Source organism: Myxocyprinus asiaticus, chromosome 34, assembly GCF_019703515.2.
Source record: "Myxocyprinus asiaticus isolate MX2 ecotype Aquarium Trade chromosome 34, UBuf_Myxa_2, whole genome shotgun sequence".
NCBI lineage: Eukaryota > Metazoa > Chordata > Actinopteri > Cypriniformes > Catostomidae > Myxocyprinus > Myxocyprinus asiaticus.
In genome coordinates, this window is record NC_059377.1 from 21667679 (window position 1) to 21682985 (window position 15307).

Consider the following 15307-nt stretch of genomic DNA (forward strand, 5'->3'; position numbering starts at 1 on the left):
TGCAACAGTCAAACACGTACATCTAGCATGTTTACATAGAAAAACAATTGGAAAACAGTGCATTCACATGCTAAAACACATTAGGTTTGAACAGCCCCTAACTCTGTTTGCATATATAATTTTTCATTACTAACAAACCTGAACCCGAAGTTATACTTGAAAAACTGACTTGAACCCTGGCTAAAATATGATGGTCTGTTGGTTCCGTTGGGCTTGGGTCAGGCAGCATACCTCTAGCACAACTAAAAAGCATGTCTGGATGTATGCCCGGTTATAACACTCTTCTCCAACAACTGCTGCAATGATCAATAAAAAATGTAAAAAATAAAATAAAATTAAAAATAAAATAAAAACATCTCTATTAAATGCAGTTTGGTTAATTGCATGTCAATTGCACCGTGTAAATAGCGCTGACTTTTATGAATATGGCATTCTATTAAAAGCCTAATTTGTATAGGAAGGAAGAGTGTTTGTATTGCAAAAGAATGACAATGAAATATTGTTATGTGTTATTTCAGTACATTTAGCACCCAATTAACCATCCTCTTGCGTTCAGAATCTGCATACACCTTTTGCATTCATGGGTCAATTTTGACCCGGTGGAATTCAAGCTTATTAATAATACATAATACGATGGTTTTCATCTAAATTTAAAAATGTTATCTAAATATAACATTATATACCATTTATATTAACATCTAATGTGGGAATTACTCGTAATTTGAATGAATTTTCTATTACTCATAACTGCTCAATACAACTTGGTGGTCAAAAGTTGTAAACATCAAAACAACTGTACAACTGAAATATACAACATTAATGCTTTTTTACTATGTTTTTGACAAAATCTATTACATTTGCTTGCATGAACTGCCGAATGTTGATTCGTGAGGATGCTGCAAGCTGGTTCGGCATCAGATGGCTGTAAATTTGGACAATGTGGACAATTTCCTCTTTCAAGTCCTATTTAGACTAATGTGTGCATGAAATTTTGCTCTCGCCACACCCCCTTTAGGCCGTAGTACCTTTGATTTTTTTTATTTGTTATGTTTGTTACATCTGTCATGTCTGTTTCGTAAATAAATGTTTGTGTGTGTGCTGTGTGTGACTGCGTGTGTGTGTGCACGTTTGCAAACAAGATGTGTGTGAGAGAGTATGGGAAAGAGGCTAAATGTAAGTGAAGTTTTTATGAGAAAAAAATCGAATTCATAGATGTAAAAAAAAAAAAAATCTACATAATATAATATGTAAAACCACAATTGATGCCTGGGTAGGCAAAAGATGTAATATTGTTTTTTTTTAAATGGTTATATCTCTTAAACAATTTGATTAAAAATATTTAAAAAATAAATAAATAAATAATATATATATATATGTATATATATATATATATATATATATATATATATATATATATATATATATATATATATATATATAGTGTATTTTGATAGTCTTGACAAAGTCACAAAGTTCGGTTCCCGTACTAAAAACTATGTGGTATTTAAATATTATTATCTACCTCTCCCCAGTCAAAAATGACCCAAATGCATAGGATGGTTAAACTAGTAAGATTCAGGTTTTTTCTTTGAAATTGTTAGTGAATTCTCTCCAAAGTGGTCGTGGTTCAACATCCTTGTATCTGCACTGCTAAACGAGTGTTTGCTCAGTGAAGCAGTCAGTAAAGAGAGCAGGAGGCTGTATAAATCCTTCTCAACCCTCTGTCCCACTCAAACTGCTAATAGTGCACAGGCCCGTCATATGAATAATGAGCATAACATCCATTAACACAAGTGCACCTGGGCTCATTGTACTCTCTGGGATGGATAACAGTGTGTGAAAAGGAAGAAAAGACTTTAATTAATAAAAATATTCATGACTTTACTTTGCCCAGTGTGTGTGTGTGTGTGTGTGTGTGTGTGTGTGTGTGTGCATGTGCGAAAGTGTGTATGTATGAATAGTCAATAAGTCTGCACCAATGCACAAGCCTACAACAGGCTACTAGATCAAAAAGAGCAAAACAGACTGGTCAAGTGGTTGTTGGCATGTTCTATAGTCTCATCACATCTTGTACACACACATTTCTTTTCAGTTTTCGGATTACTTTTTACAGTTATCACTGTATTCTCCCTCTACTACCACCTAGTGTTTGACCTTACATTTTGTCCTTCAATGCTCTTCCCATTTTTTTAGCCTTGTTTTTTCCCTCTATACCGCTCTGGGTGGAGGGCTGGGGGGGGTTGGATGTGCTGTCTCTCTTTCCCCTCTTTTCTCTATATGAAAGGAGGAATATGTTTGTAGGTGTGTTGACCTTGAGCCGTGAGACCAAAATCGATCTGCGTTCCCACCATCTAGCCAATAGCACTGTAGTGTTTCCCTAAAACCTGCCCTTAATACACCACCCTGGTGCCAATGTCACAAACTCCACCCATTTCACAAGCAAGAGGGAAGCTCAAGCTGAGTTATCATGTTATCTAGTTATCTAGAATATCAAGTTTATATTGTATGTAAACATTAGCTACCTAGCAAGATAAGTTAGCATTGACAACTCACCGACTGTAACTGACATGGTGTCACGAGTGGTCTTTCCACTAACAGTGGGATGATATCCCAGCACACCGTCCATGATCTCGAACCATGGAAAGTTTTCCTTTGGGCACCACTTTGTCCATTGTGCTTTTTAACAGATTTGTACTTTGCCCACAATTTTTTAATTTTTCCAGAACCTGTTACATTGTGCACTGGATACACAACCTGGCAAGTTCGGCGATCTTGGCGCTGACCCTCTGACCTGACTCCGCCTTTGACACTGACCCCACCTCAAACCCCAGTTGGCATTGTTTGGCCCAAGGGTAATCGGTGGGCCAAAGGCCATTGGCCTTTAATAAATAGTCTTTCCTGATGACCAGTTAATGTGTTCCAATACACATTTCACATAATTTGTTTGATAACTTAATCCATACATCTAACACTGTCACTGTCTAAGCCTTGAATGTTTTTAGGAAAGTTATGAATATTTTTATTAATGCCTGGCTATTTTTGTCACTAATAAAATCATTCAGGTCTGCAATTCTGCTCTGTAATTCAAAATTAGTCTTGCGAGCTAGACTTTTGACTATAGGATTAATATCTACCGTATACTGTAGTTTATTCTGCGACGAAGTGAAAGGTAATTTAAATTATGGCACAGCGTTCTATTCAGTAACCCCAAAGAAATTAGAGGCATCTATGTGTTGATATTTTTTGGACAGAGACAGAGTCCTTTTATCATATGCAATAAGTACTGAATATTTCAGAAACACAGCTCTAATAGCAAAATGGAATATGCAATTTCACTTGAGGAATTTGCAAACCTTAAGACACAAGCCTGGGCAAAGCTCCTATATTAAAACTAGAGCTGTCAAAATTAATGTATTAATGCATGCAGTTAATTTAAAATGTTTAACACGTTAGATTTTCTTTAATGTGAATAACGCATTTACAAAAAAATGTACATTGCATTCTGACATTTCATTCCGTGTGAGTTCTGAAAACTGTTTGGAGTAGGGCGGAACCTTTGCGATGTGTCCTGGGATATTATTGCACAGACAAATCGCAAACAGACACACAGGGTGCATCTCAATCAGCTCCCTAGTTTAGTAGTCAGGGCACTGACCAGGGAGTCGATCATTTCAAGGGCTGTCCCAATCACAATACTGATCCAGTGCACTGAAACATCCGCTCCCTAAAATTTCCCGGAATGCAGCGTAAAAAACAGGGAGCATTGTTGCTTCACGGAAACGTTGTCATGTCTTCTGAAGTCTTTCAAGTCATTAGAAGACGAGCACAAGTGTAAAACTATGAAATCAAAGTCTTATTTAAGAGATGTTGTTTGTTATGTCTTTCATTCATAATGATCATAAAAAGGAAATATTACAGTAGTTAGAAGAAGGTTAAAATACACTCCTTTATGTTTTTATTTATTTAGTTCTCATTTATCTTTCATAATAACACTGTACATGTGAATATTTTAAACGAAAATGCACAACATTTATACAGCAATGTTGTTGATTAATACCAGCCGTGTTTTAATGCGTTAGCTCGTAAACGTGTCGCAGGTGATTAAGTCATATGTGTCACAATGTTCAGTAGTTGAACACCCTTGCCAGTGCTCGAATTCTTGTTCACGATATATTGATCCACGACAAAGGGAGCTAGGGAGCTGATTGAGACACAATCACAGCGATTCCGTATCAATGATCAAGTGATGGAGAAAGTACCTCTTTATGCTATTTGTTTTACAAAACAAACTCAGATGGGGCTTGTGACAGTAATCAAGTACTTTGCAGCCTTTGTAGGGTGCAGTTTAATTAACACAAAAGCATGTCAAGTCTTAACTATCACCTAAACAGCAAAATACACGATATATGGCACTCATGAGGAACCATTGCGGCCGACTAGCTTGTTGGAGTTCTCCCTTGGAGGGTATGTCGATGTTCTGCTAAAAATGCAATTAATTTGAACTTTGAACCCATTGCCGCTGATTTTTCGAAGCATCAGCTAATAAATACTGGACAATTCGGATGAAGTATCATTATCAGTGCAGTGTCAGCGCTAAAAGCATAACTCTGCAGCGTTTTTATGTGGAGTTTAAAGCGCTGCTTGATGCCCTTACGCGAATCATGTGCGCTCCATATCCACAGTAGATAGCCACAGCCTGCTGGTCAATTCATATTGTGGAGGATAAGGGTTTAAGTGACTTAATGTGCATTGTAATTAATGCACAATTTATGTGGACTAGTTCATTCAATTAGTAAACCTCCAACTTAGATTTTGGGGAAACGTTTGGAAAATGTTAATTATGCATTATTGTTATATATTGTTTTGCTTGCTTTCCTAAGAAATAAATAATATAATTTTTACAGGAAAAGAAGTAAACAGAGTCAAATTTCCACACTGTAAAAATCTTTGATTAATCGTGATTAACTATGAAAAATTATGTGAATAATCGCAATAAAAAAGTATCGACTGACAGCACTAATCAAAACACAAGCAATTTATTAAAACTTGGCAAGTTCAGCAACCATTTTGCTTGAGATTTTTTTTTTTTTAAGCTACCATGATTTAAAGTACATACAGTGAGTAAAACACACAGCTCGTGTGTGGCCATTTCTGAAGCAAAGACTAAAGTTAGTGTGACCTTCTTAGTTTTGTTCCAGTAATGATTTATTACATATAAATTACACCTTGTAAATGTTAACATTTCAGCATTTACTATAAAGTGTACTATATTCCCTTACAACAAAGTATGGCCCTGTATGCATACACAGAGGTCTAAACTAAGCCCTGAGTATCCATTGACCCTGTAAGCATCCCTGCTGCACAACGCTGGACAGAAATGATGCTTCAGGCAGGAAAGGTCATGTGCTTTCTTCATCTTTTAAACATTTCATCATATCTTTATCAACTTTCAGTTTGATTGTTCGCAATCCTTCTTTTGGGTGCCTCTTTTCCCAAGAAGGACACAGTCTCAAAGCCTTTTCTTCTCAGGAACATCTAGCCTCACCTGCAGAGAGTAGAGAGGTAGAAGAAAGTGTGGGAAAATTAAGCAAGAGAGAGAGAGAGAGAGAGAGAGAGAGAGAGAGAGAGAGAGAGAGAGAGAGAGAGAGAATGCCCTCAGGGTATGAATTCTCATTTATCTGTTACTGTCCATCTCTCCATGCTGCAGGTGAAGGATCGAGAAAGCCAGGAAAGGGATGAAGCAAAAGCTTATCTCTTTCAGAGCAGGAGAGGACAGGGATTTAGAGAGAAATCATATTAAAGCCCCTCACCTGTGTTGAGTATATACATGTAATGGTCTCACTGTGTACACACACAGTATACAAGTACATCCAGATTTCTATGTGTTTTCATAGTCCAGGCATAGCAAGTTTAAGTTCACAGCTATATGTTAATGTAATAGTTCACCCAAAAATTTTAATTCTGTTATTCTCACTTCCTTATCTTCCGTGAAACCAAAAATATCCTGGCCACTCTTTTCCATATAATAAAAGTTGATGAGGACTAGGCTGTCAAACTCCAAAATGACAAAAAATGCACCATAAAAGTGTTATGGAAGTGGTTCATACAACTTGTATGCTATATTCCAAGTCTTCTGAAGTCATATAATAGCTTTCTGTGAGAAACAGACTGAAATTCATTACTCACTAGCTGGGTTTCCATCCACATATTTTTATGCGGATTTTGGGATATTGCATGAAATCAGCTGGATGGAAACACCAAGATGCGAATAAAATCTCCAAAATGCGCATTAAAATGGTATACGCTCGCTTGAGGTGGATACTTTTTTTTTCAATAAGAAGAAATGTGCATAAACACATTTACTGAATAAACTTCTATTGAATTTATTAGGAATACAAGATGTGCATCAAAAAAGGCATGTGACAGAATAACTAGTTCATAACTGGACCAACCAGCGCATCAATCCTCACATCTGAAATATTGCTCTGGTCAATCTGAAATACCGGTGTCCTAAAAATCCAAAGCCTGTAAAGAGTTTACAGAGAAAAATAAGTTTAATAAAAAATGAACTGTGCTACAGAGCACTTGAAAAATTAACACTTTTGACAAATATAAAATATCCGCATGGTAAAGTCATAAGGATGGAGAAACGCACACACACTGTGCTCCCAAAACTGAGAAAAAGTTATTTACAGTGTTTTGTCTGCATGCAATAAAACATGAATATTTTATTTAAAAAAAAAAAAAAGAGTACAATTTCCCCAGATGTGACGATTTTGATGGAAACGCAGCTTTTTTCACACTTTGTTCTTGCAATTGTTCAGATTTTTCGCATAAATGTAATTTGTAACTTGGATGGAAAAATAGCTACTGATAATGTTCCTATTAACGCTGCAAACAGATCATTGAGTGAGTGTCCCCTGAACCCTCTAACCAATGACGCCACTTGCCCAAGGCCAAACGGACAACCAGCAGTTCTCAGTTACCAACGTCATAGTTCCATTCTGATGGTGTTAATTGGTGCGAAAAAAAGGCACATGGATGCATCTTTCCATCTGAGGAACAGCGCTGCGACAGGACCGCTCCAACACCAACCTCAGACACATCCACCTCCACCCCGAACTGACTTGCAGGGTCGGGAGTTACAAGGATGGGTGCGGGGGAAAACCACTCCTTTAATTTAAAAAATGCGGCCTCAGCCCGCAGGGACCAACAAAAGTCAGTGTGGGTGTAGGTGAGATCCGTCAGAGGCATGGCGAGTTGGCTGTAATTCCTAATGAATCTCTGATAGAAATTAGCGAACCCCAGAAACCTCTGCAATGCCTTTAGAGAATCTGGGGTTGGCCAATCGGAGATGGCTCTGACTTTAGCAGGGTCCATGCACTCCCTCGGACGAAACGATGAACCCCAGGAGCGGAACCGGCTGTGCATGAAAAGCGCACTTCTCGCCTTGACAAACAGCCGATTCTCTAGCAGTCGCTGAAGCACCTGCCTGATGTGCTGAACATGGTCCTGGATATTCTGGGAGAAGATCAGAATATCATCAAGATAGACAAACACAAAATGATCAACCATGTCTCTAAGCATGTCATTTACGAGCCCCATGAAGATGGCGGGTGCGTTGACCAATCCGAAAGGCATGACCAGATATTCAAAGTGCCCCCTATGGGTGTTAAAAGCTGTCTTCCACTCATCCCCCCTCCTAATCCGGACAAGGTGATAAGCATTGCATAAGTCCAACTTCGTAAAGACGGAAGCTCCCTGCAAAAGTTCGAAAGCTGAGGACATCAACGGCAAAGGATAGCGATTCTTCACCATGATGTCATTCAGCCCTCAATAATCTATATGATAATCTATATAATCTATATCTATACTTAGATAGTCTAAGTGAGCCATCCTCCTTCTCCACAAAGAAGAACCCCACCCCTGCCTGCGACAAGGAAGGGTGGACGAGACGAAATGCCAGAGAATCATTGATATACCTGTTCATGGCCTCCTTATCAGGAGCCGAGAGCAAATACAACCATCCCCAGGGAGGTGAGGTGCCAGGAAGCAATTCAATCGCACAGTCGTACGGGCGATGAGGAGGAAGGGTCGCGGCACGGGACCAGCTTAACACTGCCCTCAAGTCATGGTTTGTCATCGGTACTCCGGATAAATCTGCCGGTTCATCCTGCAACGTAACACAAGGCTGGACATGGGAGACAGCAGAATTAAGACAGTGCATCAAACAGTAAGGATTCCAAGCAAGAACAGTGTTGGTTGACCAGTCTATGCTTGGATTGTGCGTTACCAACCAAGGATGCCCCAACACTACCGGTGCTGAAGGAGATTGGATCAGGTAAAAGGACAACTGCTCCGTATGATTTCCAGAGACGAAGGTGACTGGCTTGGTGGACTGGGTAATGACAGACAGGGTTGTGCCACTGAGGGTGTGGGCAGTGATAGGTTCATCCAACTGGACCATAGGAAGCCGCCATTTGGAAGCCAAGTCAATGTCCATAAAGTTCCCTTCAGCTCCGGAATCCACCAGAGCTGGGACCATGTGACAGGTAGATCCATACTGCAGCCAGGCCGGGAGAAGTACAGGGTTTTTTTTCCAAAGGTGTTGCGCTCGCCAGTAACCCCATTCCTATTGACAAGCGGTATCTTTTACCAGACAGGAAGCAGAGAGATGACCAGACTGGGCACAATGAAAGCATAGTCCATTAATGAGGCATCACTGCTTCTCCCTATGTGAGTTCTTCTGACTTGCATGGGCTCTCTGTCGGACAGTGATTTTGGTGACCTGGCCAAAGAAGCAGCCTGGGTAGGATGGCCCGCCGCCCAAGTAGGTGGAGAGCGGAGGTGACAGCGTAGGGCCAGGAGGCAGATCCAAAGAATACATTTTGTCCTGGATGTCGTCAGAAAGCCCATACAGAAACCTGTCCCACATGGCATGGTCATTCCACTCACAAGAACCACCCAAGGTGCAAAACTCGATAGCATAATCTGAGACTCGATCTCCTTGAGACAGTCCGGATAAGACCCTCGCTGCCTCCCGACCTTGAGCCGAGCAATTTAAAACTCAGCAGAGCTCTGTGGAGAAAGCATGAAAAGAGGCGCAACAGGGATGTCTGTTGTTCCACATGGCAGTCCCCCATTCGCCGGCCCTTCCAGTGAGGAGTGTGATCACACAAGCCAGCTTCATTGTCTCCGACAGGAAAGCAGAGGGCTGTAACGTGAAGAATGGGGAACACTGTGAAAGGAATGTGCTACAGGATCCCACCTCACCTGAAAGCAGGATTGGAGGAGGGATACGAGCCTCTGAGCGCCCAGAAACATGGGAAACCGCCGGAGCCAATGAGGATGCTTCCTGAGTGGGACCAGCATCGGGAGGTAGGTGGAGTGGCGCACGACAGAGGTGAGTTCAGTGAGCTGCGATGCCATCATCTCCAGAGCCCGGTTAGATGTGGAGATTTGATCCTGCTGACGTCCCAATAAAGCTCACTGCTGAGAGAGGGCGGAGCAAAGAGTAGATTCCTCTGCTGGGTCCATCGTGGCTAGATTGTTCTGCCAGAGAGCAAGACAAAGAGACCCAAGAGCAGAGGAACAGCTCAAAGGATTTATTAACAATAAATATTAACTTTCACTGTGCTGGCGAAGACTGAGGATCCCGGCACCGGCTGCAGTTGCGGGGAGGGGTTTGAGGATGTGTGCGCGCCATGGCCGCACAATGGGCAAATCCGTGAAGAGTGTGTTCATAGGCGAATGTGTGCGTTGTGAAAGTCTGGATCAGATTCGGTGGAATCCTCCGTTGAAGTGTAGTGAGGTGCAGAGAACAACGCTCAACAGACAGGAAGGCAACCAACACTCCTGACACGCAGGCAGAGACGGGCAACCAAACAGATACACGAGACAGGACCAACTAGGCAGAGAGAGTGAGGTAAGTTACTTCACATCAAACAACAATCTAGCAAAGATACTGAGAACATGAAGGGCTTAAGAAGGGAGTGAATTAGTGAAGAACCAGGTGCTGCTAGCATGCTAATTAGTGGTATGATCAGCGTTCCCCTGGGAACAATCAATGTTCCCATGGAAACACTGATCATGCATGCTGGCAGCACCTGCAAGATATGAGGTAGAGAAAATAACAAAACACACAGAACAAACTGACAAACTCACTGGAGCCATGACAGTGAGTGAGTTGTATTCAGTCAAATATGTGAATTAATCACTCATGTTTTTTTAATTGTATTAAACCATTAATTGAAAAGATTCCACCCAACAGAACGATTTGTTTAACCTCCTGAGACCTGAGTGTGACTGCTGTGTGCATTTTCCATTTCCCTTTTTGATTTGTAACTAGTAGCACCTAATAAACAAGCAAAATAAATAAATAAATAAATTTAAAATTAAAAAGTAGAGAGAGCAAATAGTTTTCTAAAAATTAATGTCCACATATGTGGACAGCGAGACTAATTTGTGAAATTTTAAAGACAGACAGCACGGCAGCGGTAGCATATGTCAACCGCCAAGGCGGTCTGCGCTCCCGCTGTATGTCACAACTCGCCCGCCGTCTCCTCCTCCGGAGTCAGCAGCACCTCAAGTCGCTGCGAGCAACTCACATCCCGGGCAACCTCAACGTTACAGCGGACGCGCTGTCACGGCAGGTTCCCCGCAGGGGAGAGTGGAGACTCCACCCCCAGGTGGTCCAGCTGATTTGGAGTCGATTCGGTCAGGCTCAGGTGGACCTGTTCGCCTCCCAAGAATCCTCCCACTGCCCGCTCTGGTACGCCCTCACCGAGGCTCCTCTCGGCATAGACGCATTGGCACACAGCTGGCCACCTGGCATTCACAAATACGCATTTCCCCCAGTGAGCCTACTTGCACAGACACTGTGCAAAGTCAGGGAGGACGAGGAGCAGGTCATCCTGGTAGCGCCCTACTGGCCCACCCAGACATGGTTCTCGGACCTCACGCTCCTCGCGACAGCTCCCCCCTGGCAAATTCCCCTGAGGAAAGGACCTTCTTTCTCAGGGACGGGGCACCCTCTGGCACCCACGCCCAGACCTCTGGAATCTCCATGTCTGGCCCCTGGACGGGACGCGGAAGACCTAGGTGGCCTACCACCCGCGGTGGTAGACACGATCACTCAGGCTAGGGCCCCCTCTACGAGGCGCCTGTATGCCTTGAAGTGGTCTCTGTTCGCTAAGTGGTGTTCTTCTCGACACGAAGACCCCCAGAGATGCGCAGTCAGATCAGTGCTTTCCTTCCTGCAGGAGAGGTTGGAAGGGAGGCTGTCCCCTTCCACCTTGAAGGTGTACGTTGCTGCCATAGCAGCACACCACGACGCAGTTGATGGTAAGTCCTTAGGGAAGCACGATCTGATCATCAGGTTCCTAAGAGGCGCTAGGAGGCTGAATCCCTCCAGACCGCTCTTCGTTCCCTCATGGGACCTCTCCGTAGTTCTTCAGGGCCTACAGAGAGCCCCCTTTGAGCCTTTGCAGTCAGTCGAGCTGAAGGCACTCTCCCTGAAGACTGCCCTCCTGACTGCGCTCACTTCCATCAAGAGGGTAGGTGACCTGCAAGCGTTCTCTATCAGCGAAACGTGCCTAGGGTTCGGTCCGGGTTATTCCCACGTGATCCTGAGACCCCGACCGGGCTATGTGCCCAAGGTTCCCACCACTCCTTTTAGGGACCAGGTGGTGAACCTGCAAGCGCTGCCCCAGGAGGAGGCAGACCCAGCCCTGGCGTTGCTGTGTCCGGTGCGTGCTTTACGCATCTATTTGGATCGCACGCAGAGCTTTAGACTCTCTGAGCAGCTCTTTTGTCTGAACTACCCGCTGAAATGGCCGGACCCTATATCGGCTCCTCAGCGTAAAACCTGAATGAGTGGTTGCATACCAGCTCCTTTTATACCCGTATGTTCGGGGGAATGGCATGCAAATACCACTCGCCAATTTTCATTGGCTTTTTATCAAAGACCAGAGGTGTCTCGGGCTCCCAAGAGTGACCCCTAGTGTCACTACATCGACACCAATGTCTCGTTCCCTCCATCAGGGAACGGAGGTAACACCAGTAACCATGACGATTTTTTGCTGTGCTTGTCCTATAATCAATGCTTCCAGCCTAAATGACAATTATCTCTTAAAGTCTGTTTGTTATTGCACCACAAATGTAGCTTGCACTTGAAAATCAACATGCATTAATACCATTGGACCCTGGTAAACACTACTGGAATGGCCAGCAGATATCTGTCATCTCTCCCCACCCGCACTCTCCTTTTTCTCTGTGTTGGTTCTTTGCATTTTTCATTAGCTTCCTCTGTAAAGGCCAGCTATATGTGAATTTCAAATGCGAGAACTAGGTTAAGAAACCATGTTTGTCAGTAAAATCTCATTCAAAATGTATGTAGAAGCTTGCATTCCTTATACAGCTGTAACCTTAAGCAATGTTTAGTGCAGATTTCTACTTCTGTTTAGAAAAATATCCAGGGCAAAAAACGTACAATTACAATGCCTAATATACAGGCCTCGAGTTGATGGGGGCTGCATGGGGATGGCATTCCCCTTGTTGCAACAAATACCAAAAAACCACCATCCCCCTTTTCCATTCCCTTTCAATTAATTGTGTCATGTATTACTTAGAACTAATCATGCAAGTAAAATATTAAATTTTCTACGTTTGATAAATAACAGACTTTAAATAATGGCGATTTGGCGGTCAGAATTAGATTTCGACATGTGTGAGGTTCCCAGATTTCTATAGGTGAAATCCCCCAGTTAAATCTTGACAATTGTACAGTTTGAAAATATTCTGCCAGGGTGACACTTTAGTCACGCAATCAGGCAACCTTGAGCAAGCTCTCTCTCTCTCCATGGTGAAAAGGCGCCGGTTTTCTGAAAACACTGGCAGGTATGTCGGAGTTTAGCGATGGGTTGATTTGTCCATCCTAGTGTTCACATGAAACTGATGCCACTGAAGGTAATGCAAGTTTTCAAAAGTTTCAAGCACTTTCAAAAATGGCCAAGAGAACAGTTCGAGGAATTCATTTGTCTTTCTTTAAAAAAAAAAGAAAAGAGAACAGAAAGCAAGATATTGCTATGACGAGCGTACAGTTACAACATGTACATGTTTTTAACTCAAACAATTTTCAGGGTTTCATCCATAAAATGCTTTTGTGTGTAGAACACAAAATCCTTCATAGAAACAGCCCAAACTCCCTTTACTAGTTCGGTCATTGGAGTAGAAAAAATGCATGTCTGTGACAGTGGGCGAGAAGAAAAAAAACATTTTATCATAACGTGGATTCTTTTCACAGAATTCATCATAAAATACAATTACAATTTCAGGTGCATATTATGGCCATGTGTCTTAAGGGTCAATGAAGTGATGTTCATTTTTGTCCAGATCTATTAAATTAAAAACACATATTTCATAATAATAAATAAATAAATAACATTTTACACAAACCATTTACTTGAATACACCTCTTCTATGATGAGCATATTTTCAAGTCAAATTGATATTTCTTTCTGGGGCTTAAAAGTGAAAAATGGCATGTGGTGTCCAGAGACACAGTCTCATTAAAAGCTGAAATTCCTGAAAAAAGAAATGTTGGTAAGACTAGTGCATAATAATCTTGTATTGTTATTTCTTTAAAAAAATAATAATAATAATAAATAAAGCAGTGAAATAGTTGTGTTCTAAAATATAATTCATATTTAAAAACACTTTTGTCCACCATATCAAAGTCGTGGTATAACCAGCATGTAGGTAGTTATTTTGTTGTTTATGTTGACCATAAAACCCATAAAACAGAGCGGAAACCTTTAGAACCTCAAGACTGAACTTGAAGTAAAAAAATAAAATAAAAAAAATAAAAATCTTTGACAACACTATCCTCCTTGAAATTGTTTTAGAAATCGACCACTGCTAATATACCTAACCTGGGTCAGCAGTTTTCCCTCTGCTGTTTTATAGGTCTAAAGTGAATTGTCCAATTTTCTCCTATCAGCTCTGCCTTGTTCTCTCCTCCGTAATGACAACCCCCCCAGTCCAATTACAGAAAATTAAACGAAGCCCTCTATCTGTTGAACAAATCTAAATATTTAACGAGAGAGATCATTATAAGCTTGTAGAGCTGAATGGGACCATCGCAGGGACCAAATGGGTGTTAGGTTATGTGAGAGTAAGCCTGGAAAGTACAGTATCTGCTTCTTTGTATTACTGTGCTTGATTTAGGTATAGTCTCTTTTGGAAAAGGCACAATGGCCTGGGCTATTATGAGGACAGTGTGTGCATTCTTAACTAGCCGTGTGGAAGACTTACATCACTAGCATTGTCTCTGTAGTGAAAGAGTTTAATATAAATAGCATAGTGTCTCCAACACAGACGACAGAGCTTAGATTTGGCTCGCATATTCATAATAAAGACCTGTACCAATCTGCTGCTGCCTGATATTATAGTCATTTCTTTCATTACTATTGACCTGTAATATTTTAGTTTGGTACATTTCCTCTCTGGTTTCTCAAAACTCAAGCCAAACAACAAAATTAATCCTTCACATTTGTTTGGCATGGCAGCCATCAGTCTGTAAACCCATACACAAATGCTATAACCTTGAGTGAATGAGGAGGAAATTTTCCTGCAGGATGATACCAAACTCAGATTTTAAAGTATCAGATTTCACTACATATGCTTGGCCGAACTTGACAGTCCCAATCTGATTTGGTGGCTGCTACGCAATTTCTGTGAGCTGGGTGCACGTTTTTATCAACCAGCTTGGAAACGATGTCGTGTTTACAAGGTACGAGGCTGATATCTCTGCAGAAGAACAAGTCACTGGTTTTGCTGATATTTCCCAGGTTCATGACACTAAATCTTTGAACAGAGCAGCCTTATAACGAAGTCGTCACCGTAGCGATTTTTTGCCTGCATCATCAAATTGTCATCGTTCTCGTCTCAGTTCAGTTCCATCACAGGCTCTGCAATCTTCGGATTAATTGTGCACGTTTAACCGCAATATGTTTCATTATACTCATAAAAATGAGTTTAGGAGCTACATTATACTATCGCATCGATATTTTAGATCCCCTAACCCAACCCCATTCCTACACTAACTTATTAACAATATAAAACATGTGACAGGCAGGTAAATGTAGTCACAATTATTTTATTTACATAACACTGTAATATAGATATTTTCGAACACCTAGCCCTACCGCTATGCATGAACCTAACCAATAATATAACAACAATATAACCAACTGAAAATATAAAAGACATAACAAGCAGAAATAAGTACATTCACAATAATATATTT